We start from the raw sequence: 16,052 nt of genomic DNA, 5'->3' as shown, positions 1-16,052 counted from the left end.
GGCCCAAGTAGGGCCAATTTAAATAATAATAAACATTAATAAATAAATATAAAATATATTACCCACCTACCGTGTCTTAATAATAAATATGTCATTCAGAGCTTACTGAAAGAAAATACTCCTCACATTTGAAGTATCTGGCTTTATTTAGCCTAGAGCAGTGGTTCCCAAACTTGGTTCACAGCTTGTTCAGGGTAAGCCCCTGACGGGCCACGAGATGCTTTGTTTACCTGGAGCATCCGCAGGAACGGCCGCTCGCAGCTCCCAGTGGCCGCAGTTCGCCGTTCCCGGCCAATGGGAGCTGTGGGAAGCGGTGGGCCACTTTATGCAGCTCCCATTGGCCGGGAACAGCGAACCGCTGCCACTGGGAGCCGCGAGCGGCCATACCTGCGGACGCACTCAGGTAAACAAAGTGTCTCGCGGCCCACCAGGAGCTTACCCTGAACAAGCCGTGAACCAAGTTTGGGAACCACTGGCCTAGAGGAAGTTGAGCCAGGACACCCAATTCTTCAAGGAGTTCATTGGAATTTAGTCTGGAACTCTGCTCTATTTATTCTTCCCTTCTTTTTTTTTCTTTTTTTTTTTGCACTTTTATTGATTTCACCAGATTGATTTTAGTTGAAAGTCCAAAGAAAAATGCAGAGTTGTTTCAAAACAGAGAGAAACAATGTATGCACTGGGGGAATAGCTCAGTGGTTTGAGCATTGGCCTGCTAAACCCAGGGTTGTGAGTTCAATCCTTGAGGGGGTCACTTAGGGATCTGAGGCAAAATCAGTACTTGGTCCTGCTAGTGAAGGCAGGGGGCTGGACTTGATGACCTTTCAGGGTCCCTTCCAGCTCTATGAGATAGCTAGGTAAAACCAAAGGAAGGTGACTGGAAGGCTAGGGATCAATGCTGAAGCGCTGCTAGGACAAGAATAAAATCTGCTGGCGGAGTCTGATTAGAGGAGCCATGGCAGCAGGAAGCACTGGCCCTACAGCAGGAGAGGATATTTTAGAAAACAGGAATCAATCATTTGCACATAGGGAGGGAGTTCCGGCACAAGAGCTGATCCTGCTCCCATCATGGTAATGGTCTCAAGGAGTCAAATTCATCCCTAAGTGGACTCTGGAGACTGCTTTATCTTATATCTTCTTTTGGCTGTTTTTTTCTTGCTACTACCCATTCTTCCCTCGCTTGGCATGTAAATTATATCACTTTGCGTTCACTTACACCATTTACATCACCTACATGATACGGCATTTGCTAAATGTGTCACCTGGTCATAATGGCTTTTCCTGTTGCAATATCCTCAAAGGCCAAGTCTTTGCTGTCAGTCTCCATAATCTTTGTGCCAAGCCTAAAGTCAAACATGGAAGCAGTCCCTGAAGGAGACTCTGGGATCCTTACTTCATCACGTCAGTAGTGATGGAGAGTGGGGACAACCCAGCTGTTAAATATGCATGGTCTCTGAGCTAGGCCAGGAATGGGTACACCACCTGCCTTTTTGAATTGACACACATATTTTCTTCTCTTTTTTTGTTTTTTGCCTCCCCCACCCCCACCCTACCAGAATATTGCGGGAGAAGACTTTCAAATCTGGCAGCGGATTTAAGATGAATAAAATCAATAGCACAAAGCAGCCCCTCTTTCCCCATTGAAGTAAATGGAGAATTTTGCCCAAGCAGGTCCCATACCCAGTGCTGTACCCTCTGCCCCTCTAGGCTGCACTGGATGAGCAATGTCAGCATGACCTTTATAAGCCAGAACTATATATTCTGATCTGCAGAGGCAAGGACTGGATCAGCAGAAGAATAAATTGGGGCATCTTTGGACACACTGCTTGGAGTAGCGCCTGTTTATTTTTAAGCTGTGCTATTGTCAAAATGAATTCCTCAAGCATCCAAAGGTTAATTTGCTTTTCATAACTATGCATTAAAAGAAATGAGAACTTTATTCTTTCCTGGGAGAGATTTGACCTTTTACTCATGTATATTTTTCAAATCCTGTCCTCCACTGTTTATGCCCCAAGCAAGAATGTCACAAGTCGTCTTAGCAGCGAGCACAGCCAACAAAGACAAGCAGGGGTAAGGCAAGGAGAGCAGGTGTGGAGTGGGAAACATTGATGTGCTACACTGCCTGTCCCTCAGAGAACATCTGCAATTACCTCTCCCACCCCCTTTTTCCTAGAGCTACTGAGACAAGCAGTAAACCACCAGCATGTTGTGAGGTTGAGAGAAAGTGGTAATGTGACTTAGCAGCCTCCCATCCTGGGGTGCTGGGACAATTTTTATAGTGAGGGCGCTGAGAGCCATGGAACCAAACTGTAAACCCTGGATATGATGGAAACCACTTCAAGCCGTGGGGGAGGGGGGGGCAGCAGCTCCCCCCACACCTTTACTTCTAGCACCTATGCTCACATCAGGCAGAGAGGAAAGTGGGCTAAACCCAAACCACCACTTGCCCAAACACTGGGATAGTTTGGCTCTGATTCTGATTGTCATGACTGGCTTACAGCTGTTATAATGAGCTAACCCTAACTCATGGGTTGGAATCTACGGTGCATGTTGACAGTCGTTATTGCATTGATGGAGCAGACCATTATATTGCTACCTATTGACACAGCATCACCCTGGGCTAACAGAATGTTGCTGAGTGATAATGTTGTCAGTGAAGTTGCAACGCTGTCGTGCCATGATGCTGATCCACAATTTTGTTCATTCGGGATTATTTACTTGGCCTGTAATGAATAGGACAGGCCTGAAGATTTCAAGGAACAATGGCAATCTGACAAGCACTGTCCCTTCCTCTACAGAACACATTGCCTATGCAGTACACCTAGTTCCTGCCAGCCCAGATAGGGGCAGCTAGGGCCTGAGGACAAATCTGCGTTTTTCCCATGTGCCACTACGGCTGGCTCTGACTGACTTCAGTCCAGTGAAATTATTAACCATTATTATTAGTACTTGCTGTACTGTGGGTAAGGCAGTTATTGCTTTCTGATACCTGCACCTACACTGCTGTATCAGACCCCTATAACAGTAACAGGAGCTTGCAGGGGAACACCAATACAAACCGGGAGAGGAATAGACTTTGCGTTGTCCACTCCAATACGCCTGTTTTTCTCTGAAACCATGACCAGGAGGCACAAGAACACCCATGGTTGATGTTACCATGAAAGCCTGCTGGTGTAGAAGACATTCAAGAACAGATCTTCCCTACGTAAAGAACACCCAGTAGTTTCCCCTGGACTCATGCAAGATATAGCTGCCCAAGTATGTCGAACTCTTTGTTCACTAAGGGCCACATTGTGCCACTCTTACTCATGTTGAACAGTCGCTTTCTCCTTACGTCATCCCACTGATTTCAAGGGTGGCACAGTTGGACAGTAATGAATTTCAGAAACTCTCCAGTTTGCTCTGAAGTTCATGAAGTTTTATTTCAATCAAGGCTAATCCAGCCCTTTTTCAAGAGTCCTGCACCCTCCCTGCAGGGTGATTTTTTGCATTAGGTTTACATATTTGCCACTAACAGAATGCATAGCAGAATTGCTTTGGGGGATTACAAGAGGCCAATGATTTTGGTAGGGAGTTAAGAGCATTTATCTGCATCGGTCTCCTGTTTCAAGATCACTTCCTCTAACTGATGCAAAGTATGAATAATACCAGGTGATTTCTGGTGGTGCTTAATGTAGCAGGAGTTGCATATTCCTCATACAAAGTGGTAAGGACTCAAAAAAGGGGCCAGACAAGCTAGAAGAATTACACTTTGGTCTATAGGGCAGTCATCATTTGCCATCACCTGCAGGGGCTGAAAATTATAACCCCATCCACCACCCTCCCAGCAGGATTCAAGAAAAAATGTGGATAGTTACATAGATTCCCATGGTACCTTGCAATAAGAAAAGGCTTGATCATTTTACACTAGCGATTCTTGCCCACATGCATAGGCATAAACTGATCGCCAGCTTCAGAGGTAGGCGTGGGATTTCCTGCAGGGTGGATTAATTAGTGACTTCCTCAGGAGGATGGAGGGAGGATCATCTATTAGGGATTAGGTGACTGTACCTCACACAACTGATTGCTTGCGACTGCAGAGTGGGGCATGCAACACTGGGGAACTGGGGCATTCCTGATACCTTCCATGATTTTCTTTCTCTCCCCCACCCCCGCGCCCAGATGGCACAGTCTAATCCTGAAGTGTTACATACCTTTAGGTACCTTTAAATGGATTTCGCCTGCCAAATGTGAGTGCAGAGAATGTGACAACAGTGGGCTTAGGTTAGCAAAATTAGGTTGTGGACACATGCCAGAAGGACCACCAAAGAGATCTAGGAAGGGCCTTGAGAGTCAGTGGAGAATATGAAGGCTGTGAGGGCAACAAAGATCTAAAGTAGCATAGAATAGTGGTGAAGAGGCATCGGCTCTTCTGTAGCACAGAAAAGGGCCAGCAGCAGATTAAAGAGGGCTGTAGATGGAGAAGAAGCAGCCAAGAAGCAAAATGAGATCAGCAGGGAAAAAATGGAAGAGGTCTGGGTAAACATCAAAGGGGTGGTCAATATGGAAGGAGTCAGGAAGCAAACTGCTGGGTTATGGGAGCATTACAGATTGCTAGGTAACTGTTGAGAAAGGCTGGGAATGCCTAGAAGAGCCAGGGGGCAAGGAAGAGGGCAGAAGGCTGGCAATGAAAAAGGGAGAGGGAACCCAGTAGAGGTCTTGGGGGAGTTAGCAGAATAGGATGCAGGGTTCTGATTTTGTAACTAAAGCTAAAACAGGCTGAAGCCAAACAAGCAACATACATGGGTCTTATTTAATATTCATTGGGAAGCGACAGGAGAAGATAAAACAATTGGTGACAGTAAGTCCCATTAGAGACACTTGTGAAACTAAATCTGGATACAGAGACTCCAAAGTGACTGGGGCGGGCAGAGCCAGTGCGATTTGGAGTGGAAAGCCTTTTGTGCTCAGCAGTGGAGTGTGACGATGATGGATGAGACATACCAAAGGAGCAGCCCTCACAACTTTTTAAAAAAAGCTACTGCCACATGATAACCAGAGGGAAACGCATCCTGACAAGATGAGGCAGGAAAACCCTGTTCACCTTTTTCTATTAGCATCTGTAACCATGGGAATTCCCCTGCAGCCCACTGAAGATATCTGGGAGAAAAGACAATCTGGGAAAGATCAAAAGGAGAGTGAGGGCACGGCACAGCTTTAATCCAGAGAAACTCTCTCCTGTGCCTCAAGTCACCACACTGTGTTTTACCTAATGCTGACTGAACAGAGCAGCAGGGCTGAAATGAAAGATGTAGTTTAGAAGAAAACTTGCGGCAGCAGAGGAAGGGGGTCCTGGGGAAGAGAGAGATGGTGGTGCTGTTACATTTTGTTAGTTTGCTTGTGTCAAGTATCCTGTTAAATCCTGCTGCCTTCAGACAGATTATAACCCACTCTTCCTCATGGCACTGCTGCCTGGCATTACTGTGCGGCTAGCCCACTTGCATTTCTCTAAGGTATGTTTCAAAACTGGACCTCAGGTGAATTCACGCTCCAAGTGTGTCTCCAACCAAAGCTCATGGAACAGCAGTGACACAGATCAAAGGAAGCTGTGTCGCCTGAAATGAACAAGCAGAAGTGTCTCCAGGACACATTTGCTTAGTTGGCTATTTCCTTCCCAGTTTTGGCCCTCCTTCCCCAATTTACTCTAACAAGCCCTTTGACTTCAAGTGAAGGCAAAAGGCTAGCATCCTGAGATACCTCCTCCTAGGGTTTTTTGCTTTAGTATGCATGGTATTGAAATGTACTTAAAGGATGGTACAGAAGAATGTATGCAAATATGCAGGCTGGTACCACACTGCTGCCAGAATGCAGGAAATGAGCAGTCCTCAGTTCTCAGTGACAGCAGAGAAAGAAACGAATTAGTGCAACTTCACCCTCACTGCATGGAGTAGAGGAGAAGGTTATTCATAAGCTTATTTTGTTAGTACATTACTGATATATTTCTGTTTGTTTGTGATTAGTACATTCCTTGCAAAAATCACTTAGGAAAACAAACAACAGGTACCAGCTAAAAGTTTTAAGAATCTGGTATTTTCTACATCCTACAATTTAATAGCATTCTCAAAGCATCTTGGAGTTTGGTTCATCAATAGGCCTTAGTACAAATCTGGCCTGCCAGTCAACACTCCTTAACTTTTACAGACCGTCTTGTGGGTAAAGATAGTTGAATGCATAAGTAACTCATGCCAAAAGAAAAAAAAACACCCATCACAACAACTCAAATGCATAACCCCAAGTGCACCATGGAATGAATATATTATGAGCACAGAACTTCCATCACACTATGTGCTTACACACAGCTGGCTACATGTTGTTTACTCTTAGGTCAACAGGGAGTGAAGGGCTAAACTCAGATCTCCTACATTGTCATACACCATGCAGGCACATCCCTTGGCCATCATATTAACAGGAAGGCATGGAGTGATAATACCGGCCCAGGCTGGATCTCAACATATTTAAAAAACAAACAAAACAACCCACATTACATAGGAAATAAAAGGAACTTGAAGGTCATTGCAATAGCTGCTGTCCCCGCTCTCACTGCCTAAGGCATGAAAATATATCTGCCAATTGTAACGTCCTGTTCGGGACTTTGGAAAAGCCAAAGAAGAGACTCCCTCTGCAGAGAATTCTTCCCAATTTCACATTGGTCCAGTGCATGCTTGGACAGGATGCTGGACATTTGAACAGTGCAATATAGGCATGGCTGAGGGTACATCTACACAACGATAAAAAAAACCATGGCTAGCCCAGGTCAGCTGACTCGGGTTCATGGGGCTTGGGCTCCAGGCTGAAAAACTGATGTATAGACATTTGGGATCCGACTGGAGCCTGAGCTCTAGGACCCTGCGAGGGTGGAGGGTCCCAGAGCTCAGGCTCCAGCCAAAGCCCAACCATCTACACAGCAATTTTTCAGCCCAGAGCCCGAGCCTCGTGAACCCAAGTCAGCTGACCTGGGCCAGCCACGGCCATGCCGTGAGCCTTTTATCCCTGCGTAGATGTACCCTAAAAAGCCTCACTGCTTAGGGCTTAAGGAGCTCTTGGGAATCAGAAGCACATCAGCTACAGGAAAGGAATCCTCAGCCGGTGAGTTGTGATCTCCAAGCCAACATGGAAGAGTCAGTAACAACCCAGAGTGCAACAGATCAGAAAGAACAAGCCGAACCAAACCCTCCAGAAGGCACACTAACAAGAAAAGGGCAGTTTGAGGCTGCAGAACAACAATGGACACTGGCCCCTGGCAAGTCTGCCCACAGTCTCAAACAATGAGATTGCACAGTGCAAAGAACCTGGTAGCCAAGGCCTTCTGACATTAAGTGGTGCACTAGCAGCTGCTAACTTCACCACTTCAGGTTGAGGGAGGAGGCAAAGAGAGAAAGACAGCTGAGAAAAGGATTCTGCATCAGGATGGTGCAATATCCCCACTGGGATATGATCTCGTAAATGCTAAGGCTCATTTCAATCCCCCTCTCAGAGGAGCTGCAGTGAACTGACCTCTGTTCACCAAGCACAACAGCCAAGGATGAGGCAATGAGAAAACTGTACTACCAGTGCGGGAACTCACTGAAACCATACCAAAAATCAATACACCGGATGACTGCTCTGGGTGTCTGTGATCTAGAGGGTGGAAAGATGGCTGATTAGAATGCAGAAAAGAGACACAGAAGAGAATTTCAGTCCTGCTCCAGGTACCTCACAGCACTTTACAAAGCAATGAATGACACTAGACCTGTACAAATCTGTAAAGCATCATGTCCACCACACAACACATGGGACAACACAGACAAGACAAACAAATAATAATCTAGCAGCCATGCAGACAAGCACAGCAGCCATTACCAGCCCAGTCACAGCTCACATACAAGAGTGGACATGAAAACTGATTTTACTGAAACAGGTTACGGGTATGACAGGTTCCCCCCTGGGGTGCCACCTGGAACTGGGGTACCACCGAGTCCTCTGACCCACCAGCCTGGGCTCCCTCTCACACATGCTGCTGTGACAAGCTGCAAAGACCTCCAAGCTTATACTTTCACCAGCATTCACACAGGTAGGGACACACCCAGCTGCAGTCACATGCAAGCTCTCTAACCACCAGCCTCCCAGCCTAGGACCCCAGAGCAGTACTGTCCTGTCCTGGTCAAATCTGGCCAGTATATGAGTTTAACACCCAGACCTCACTCTCCCTACAATGATACACCTGGAAACACCTGAGGAATAAAGACCGAACAGGGGGGAAGTGATGGTCCCAGGCGAGAGAGATTTCTAGCCTGTGTATGAAAACCTGAGAAACCCAAGCTGAAAAGCCAAGGCAGCTTGTGCCTTAAGAATTTGCCAGCCTGTTTATCACTCAGGGTGAGAATTTGCTAATTCATATCCTACCTATCTAGTATGTTAAACTCAGTTTGCGATTTTGTTTATTTACTAGGTAATCTGCGCTTTGATCTGTTTGCTATCACTTATAATCACTTAAAATCTATCCTTTTGCATTTAATAAACTTATTTTATGTTTTAATCCAAATTATAGAAGCTGTTTTGAGGCTAGCTTGGTGGATCTAAGTACTGGAATGGCCAAAAGCTTTGGGGATTGTCTGCCACATTCTTTGCAGTTTGCCCTAATTAAGTAACCTCAGTGTGGCTCCCCTGGAACCCTGGTCACAATTGGGATATTTTATATGGTTTATTTTAATGTCATTGGATCTTTTAACTCCGACCTACACAGATATTCATGAAAGGGCCATTGATCTGATTTCTCATTCCAAGGGCAGAGACAAAACCAGCAATGACTCATTCTATTCCAATGAAGGAATCAGCATGTCCCAGTTAACCAATGTTACAGAAGAAGAAAATTCTCTCTGAACTTTCTAGCTCAACCCTGCAGAAATCACTGATGATGTCAGCACACAGTTTTTGTTGGAAAAATCAACATACTTAGTCACCAGCCTCAGCCAAGTTCTGCCATCAATCAGCTGCAATAACAAAGAAATGTTTTATTCAGAGTTCAAGCTCAGCAACAAGGGCAATAAGCAATCAGCCTGGCCAGCTATTGAGACTAATCTGGAGAGCTGAGATGGGTGCAAAGAGGAAACTGACAAGGGCTGGATGCATCTCTTAAATGTAACAATGGGTGAAAAACAACCCCAAATGGAACATTTCACATTTTATAACATCTTATAGCCAAGGATCTCAAAGCACTTTTCAAACATTAATTTAATCTCACAACAGTGGTTAGGTGGGGAGGGTGAGAATGAAAATACATAGTAAAAGTTCATTACTTATCGCTTGTTATTACCCTGCCTTAAAACATGCAGTCACCCATTTGTGTCTCTTAGGGAACCAGCCACACAGCATTTATGTCAAATACTGAATAGCAGAAGCATCTCCTTCACAAACAACTATCAGGCTCAGAATTCTCTGAAAAGCTTGAACAAAGAACATTCACCCCTGTGGGACACGTTCTCCAGACTCAGCATCAGTTCCTGAACAATTCAGACCAGGCCATGAAATGAAGGACGGACAAAAGTAACTCTGAGCCACCTTTGTACTCGCCATATTCTCATGCTACTTAGTGACCTGTCTTCTCCCCTTCTTCCCCAGGTAAGCTGCTCTAACTTACATTCTGACTTCAGTGGCCACTTAGGCACCATCCAGCTTCCCAAACTAGCTGGACCAAAGCATGCCATATGCACACTGTCTCCCTCCCCAGCACACCTTCTATGGTGGCAGCTTTGGGAAGAGCTGATGCTGCAGCCCTATGCCACTTAGAAACTCCTTAGGCTGGGGGTATTCCCCGAGAACCACTTCTGCCCCCTTTCCATAATGGGTCCCCATGCAATGGAGAAACACCCCCATTATTCATAAACTTGAAGGAGGCTGTTATACATTTAGCAGGGATGGGTGTAGCGGACTTCTCTGTTTTTCTCCAGTTCCCCTCTCGGGAGGTTCTAAAGCATGCTGCCCTTGTTTGCAGTCATATTTCTAGTATTTATGTCCGGGTGCCCAGAAACCTTTGGGCTGGCGACAGGAGCAGCAGCAGCAGCCTGTTATTTTAGTATCAACTCCTGCCCTTGGAAATGATTAAAATCCAGCACGTCCTTTGAATGAGAAATGAAATGTATTCTGCAGCAAGCCTTACAAGCAGCTCACATCACTGTCAACTAAGTGACACCAAGGATGTGCAAAGAAAATTCCCATTAAAAAAAAAACTGAATTAGAAATGAATTGCAATAGAATTTGATTTTCCTGCAATTTTATTAGCTGCAGGTTCATAAACTACCATGGAAAAAGGAAGGGAACCCAAATCATTCCGAACATGCTATGAAAAGGCAGCAAAGCAGAGGGGACAAAAAGAGCATTTAAAAAAATATTAAATCTACAAATTATAATTTTATCTCCCTCTGGCAGTAAATAGCTCCTACAGATGTGCTGAGGTTATTAGCTCATAAAATGCCAAGGAAAATGAGTTCTCTATTGAATCCCAAACAACCCTCCCAGCTACACTCCCATCAGAGTCACAACAGGAAACGACATGCTGGATGGCATTTGCTCCCACCAAAATCTGCACTGTTTTCAGAACGATAGTATGGCCGCAGTGAACTTAGCACTGGCTGGGTCCTGGGTGGAAGGAAGGACTTACAACTTGTCCTCCAATAGCCACTCCACTCCTCTTCACAAGTCAGGAGTGACATTCATACATTCCAAAGCCAGAAGAGACCACTGTGATCATCTAGTCTGACCTCCTGTATAACGCAGGCCAGAGAACTTGCCCAAAATTATTCCTAGAGCAGATCTTGTAGAAAAACATCCAAGCTTGATTTAAAAATTGTCAGTGATGGAGAATCACTGACATTGGTAAATTGTTCCAGTGGTTAATGTCAAAAATTTACACCTTATTTCCAGTCTGAATTTGTCTAGCTTCATCTTCACCCACTGGATCGTGGTATACCTTTCTCTGCTACACTGAAGAGCCCACTATTAAATATTTGTTCCCCATGTAGACACTTATAGATTATAATCAAGTCACCCCTTAAGCTTCTCGTTGTTAAGCTAAATAGATCGCGCTCTTTGAGTCTATCACTATAAGGCATGTTTTCTAATCCTTTAATCATCCTCGTGGCTCTTCTCTGACAGGTTCTCCAGGCGATGGTTGCCTTACACATTCCTTTGCCTAAGGATCACAGCCATCCAGTTGGGTCCTGAACAATTCCGGCTCCAGGCCCCAGTTCTACAATTATCTCTACATGGGCAGACCCTTGCATGGAAGCCCATTAACTTCAAAGGTCTTCATGGAGCCCATTGCAGGATGGAGGCATGAGGGATTAAATTCTGTCCAAAACTCTCTCTGTACTTTCAATTAGAAACATTTCTCTTCACCTCGTCTCTTTAAATATCTGGCATGTGATGCTAGCAGCCACATTCCAACCCAGAAGTAGCTGCATTCCAAGGTTGAGCAAGTGATCCTGGTACACATGATTTCATAAAGAAGGGTCCTGTAGGATGAAAAGCTCTAGAGAAACGTACAGTTATCAAAGATTAAACTGAAACTGCTCCTAAAGGAAAATAACTGATGTGCTGTCACCTGCACGACACATGCCTTCAGTACCCAGCTTGAGGATGGGATAGAAATCATTTCAGTTGCTGTTCAGCTCCCTTAAGTGAATCCATTTGAAGGAAACTTTACAGTAGTTTAGTACTGTAACAATAGGATATGCTTGCTTTCTGGCATATTGGTTTATTTGGCTTTAAGGTGGTAAAATGATTCAGCAAAACATTACAATCACAGTCAGCATGGTCTTTTCCTTACCCTAGGGCTCACTGTAGTCCTACAATCCTGGGTACAGGGTCCTGACTTTCCCAGAAGCATCCTGTCCCCCTAAATAGCCGATCTTATAGTTAGAATTGGCCATAATTTTTCATATTAAAGATTTTCATCAGAAAGTGGCCTTTCTTAAAAAATAACGTATTTCCCCCCCCAAAAAAATTTTCGACATTTTTCACTTTTCACAAAAATTGTGCTTTTGGAAAATTGTGCTTTTTTTATTTAAACCCCCACCCAAATAAACCACAACAATGTTACCAAAATGGTTGTTGAAATTTTTTATTTACTGAAAAGCAGATTTTTGGCTAACAAAAAACTTGGATAACCATGTCAGTAACATTTTCTATAGACATATAGAAACAAGATAGAAAAAATTCTATAAACATTTGGGGGGGGGGGGGTAATTAATCCATTTCAACCACTTTAAAAAGAAACCAACTTCAAATTTTTGAGTTTTTTCCCCCAGGAATGTAGGCTATTGTCCAACCAGCTCTACTTTTATAGTTGTTCCTTTGAGCTTCTGTTTAAAGGGAGTGGGAAGCTGAGCTGGCATTAACCCTTAATTAAATGTGGACCCTTTCACAAAGGTAAAGACACTTTAAAGAAGGTTGACAAGTGGCCACGTGACAGGGGTCCAATTGGCAGCCTTCTGAACAGTCTCAGTAGATAAGCCAAGGACTGACTGAGCTATGGAGACTGGACAGTCTTCTCACCCCAATGAAGTCCTGTTCAGGTCAGTGTTGAGGCACATTGGAGGTGGACAGTGTTGACAAGGGGTGGTGGGTAGATTGCTTGCAACATAGGTTCTAAAATTTTGAATTGTTTCCTGGTCTCTTCACAGATGGCCTACCAGGTAACTGACAGAAGCGTCTGCCCGTTGATCGGTTCTTGGTCCCACACTATTCAATATCTTTATCAATGACCTGGAAGAAAACAACATCGTCCCTGATAAACTTTGTAGATGACACCAAAATTGGGGGAGTGGTAAAAAATGAAAAGGACAGAGCGATCAAGATAGCTTGGTAAACTGGACTGTGACCCTAAGAGCATCCCTATGTCAGAAGGCAACGGGCTCCCTGGTATCTAACAGTGAGTTTCAACTGGCCCAGGTGTCATGTTATCACTGGAAAACTAATGATTCACTGATCAGTAGCATTCTTGTGGGATGTATGTACGATCAACCCACAAAGGATTATACAGATGTGCTCAAATTATGTGACTACAATGTATTTAAACCAGGCATGTCAGAGGCAGATGATAAACAGGTTTTCTCTAGACAAAGGAAACAGGCCAACATCTCAAAACATTGTAAAAATCACCAGAATGGGAAAAGACAGCATGAAGTCTACACCAGGCACCATGGTGTCCACACCCAGCAGGAAAAAGGAACTTTATCTGGGGATATGTCTCAGAAGAATACCTTTCAAAGGCTTACTTGACTATAAAGAGAGATGAGGACCAAACCCCTAAGTTATCCTTCATTTGATGAGACAAGGAAAACCATCGCCTTGGACTCTGTGAGGATCCTGACTAAAAGCTAGTTAGCCATTTCTGGAAAGGGAAGATTGGTGAGGAAACTACCTTGAACAAAAGACTGTAGCTTGTTAAGTTAGGTCTTAGCCATTAGAAAGCATATTTTTACTTCTGTTTGTTTGTAACCCTTTCTATCTTTAGCCCTTATATACTTCAACTCACTTAAAACCATTCTCTTTTTAATTAAATAAACTTGTTTTTACTTTTTATCTAAACCAACTCAATGCTACGATTGAAATAAAAGTGTTTGTCAAACTCCAGTTAAATTAAAAAACTACAGTGTGTTGACTCTTTAAAGAAGCAATCAACTTAATAACTTCTGTGAGTGTTCCAGGAGAGAGTTGGACACTACAGAGGCAGATGGTTTGAGGAAAATTCGGGATTAGAGTAGTGGTGGTGTCACACTGCAAACAGTAACTAAGCAGCGAAAGCCAGGGTGGAACCTGCATGTTTCTATACTGGTTGTTGGTGTCCAGGCTGTGAGTCACAGCCACTTAACCAAGGGTCATGACGGAGTCTCCATCAATGACAAATTTTTAAATCGAGCTTGGATGTTTTTCTAAAAGATCTGCTCTAGGAATTTCATTTGGGGGAGTTCTATGGTCTGAATTATACAGGAAATCAGACTAGATGATCACAATGGTCCCTTCTGGCTTTAGAATCTATAAATCTATGAAAGTCCAAGATTACTTTGGGGGTAAATTTTAGATGCAGACCAGCAAAACCTTGTCCTTATGGAATATTGTGTATGGGGGGATCAGGCATAAGGGCCCCTAATTTCCCTATCCTTCTAGCTGAAGTGATGGCAACTAGAAAGGCAACCTTCATAGATAAATTTGGTCAGCAAGCATGTCACTGGAGGTTCAGACATGAACTCAGTTAACATCAAGAGGATCAACAGAAGATCCCCTATCAGAGCAGGTCTAGCTACTGGAAGGAAGGTTCTAATGAGGCCTTTTAGCAAATATATGATCAATAGATGTGTGTAAATGGGGTGGTTATCAGTTGGAGGGTGAAAAGCACCAATAGCCACCAAGTATACTCATAGGGATCTAAGGGAAAAATCTGAGGTCTTAAAGGAAAGATGGACAGCCCCACTATTTTAGACAGATTCCTCTGAGGACACTGAGACCAAATGGAAAACCTTTCTCTTAGCCACTAACACTTTCTGGTGGATTCCTTTCTGCTATTGTTGAGGCTGACTATGAATGGCTTCCAAACATGTTTGTTCTAGGTTTGATGCCCATCCAAATACCACATCATGAGGCATAGGGAATCTGGATTGGGATGTCTGACCTTGTCTTTTTCCTGGGTCAAGAGGTATGGAAAGGATTGGATACTGATGGGTGTATGAGCTGACATCTGGAGAAGACTGAGAAACAAAAACTGTCTGGCCCATCTGGGAGCAATGAGGATTATCACCACTCCATCCTGCTGGATCTTCCTTAGACCCCAAGGTAAGAGTAGAATGGGGAGGAAAGCGTACCTTAAGTGTCCCGACCATGAGATTAGGAGGCATCTCCACAGGAATGCTCATGTTGAGCCCCGTGAAGCAGTACATCTTGTGTTTTCTGTTCTTCTGGGAAGAAAACAGGTCCCAACAGTGAGACTCCCATTGTCAGAATATGCTCCACAAACATGCAATTGTGTAGTTTCCATTTGTGTCCACTAGAGAAGTGCTTGCAGAGGCTGTCCCCAGTGCACCATGTACTCCTAGGAGGTGTAGTGCTGGTAGGGTGATCTGGTGACAAATACTCCAGTTCCACAGATTACCTCCTCTACGTGTAGAAAAGCCTAATCCACTGCTTAACTATCCTTATAATTAGAATGTTTTTCCTAATATCTAACCTAAATCTCCCTTCCTGAAGATTAAGTCAATTACTTCTTGCCCTACCTTCCACAGATTCACAGAACAATTGATCGCTATCCTCTTTATAACAGCCCTTAGCATATTTGAAGGCCACTATCAGGTTTCTTCCCAGGCCTCAGTCTTCTTTTCTCAAGTTGAAATGTGCTTAATTCTTCTCATAGATCAGGTTTTCTAAACCTTTTATCTTTTTGTTGTTGTTGCTCTCCTCTGGACTCTTTCCAGTTTGTCCACATCTTTCTTAAAGTGTGGTGCCCAGAATTGGACTCCAGCTGAGAATCCATGAATCTGTGGATAATTAGAATGTCCAGTGTTACATTGCATAGGATAAAGAATAAAATATAAAGGATATAAAACCTCTGGAGTTCAGGGTATAAGCCAAACTGATAGAGCATAGGAAGAACCTTTCCCTAAAAGCAGGTTTTTCCATCACTGTTCATTCTGGTACTTGGGGCATCTCCTCATTCCCACAGAATGTGCACAATGCAGATATCCCCTCTTTTTAAAAAGTCATTATAACCGGTTGCTTTTACAGCTATAGTCCCCCCTGGCATGTAGAGGGAGCATTGCAAGGAGTCCTCATTTCTCACATCCCCTCGCAGCCATTCCTTTGGCCCTGCTATGGTCTTTCCCGGCCTGCATCTTCTTCTGATTCTTCTGTGGTTTGGCCCTTTGGCCAAGTCATATAAAAGTTCAAACCCGTTCCAGGGTACTCCAAGGCCCAAAATAAACTCCACCACCAAGCATACGCTTAACCAATGGCTCAACCAACTGTTAGCTCAACTCACAGTTCTTCTC

This window comes from Emys orbicularis, chromosome 9, assembly GCF_028017835.1.
Source record: "Emys orbicularis isolate rEmyOrb1 chromosome 9, rEmyOrb1.hap1, whole genome shotgun sequence".
NCBI lineage: Eukaryota > Metazoa > Chordata > Testudines > Emydidae > Emys > Emys orbicularis.
This window is presented reverse-complemented; position numbering follows the sequence as displayed.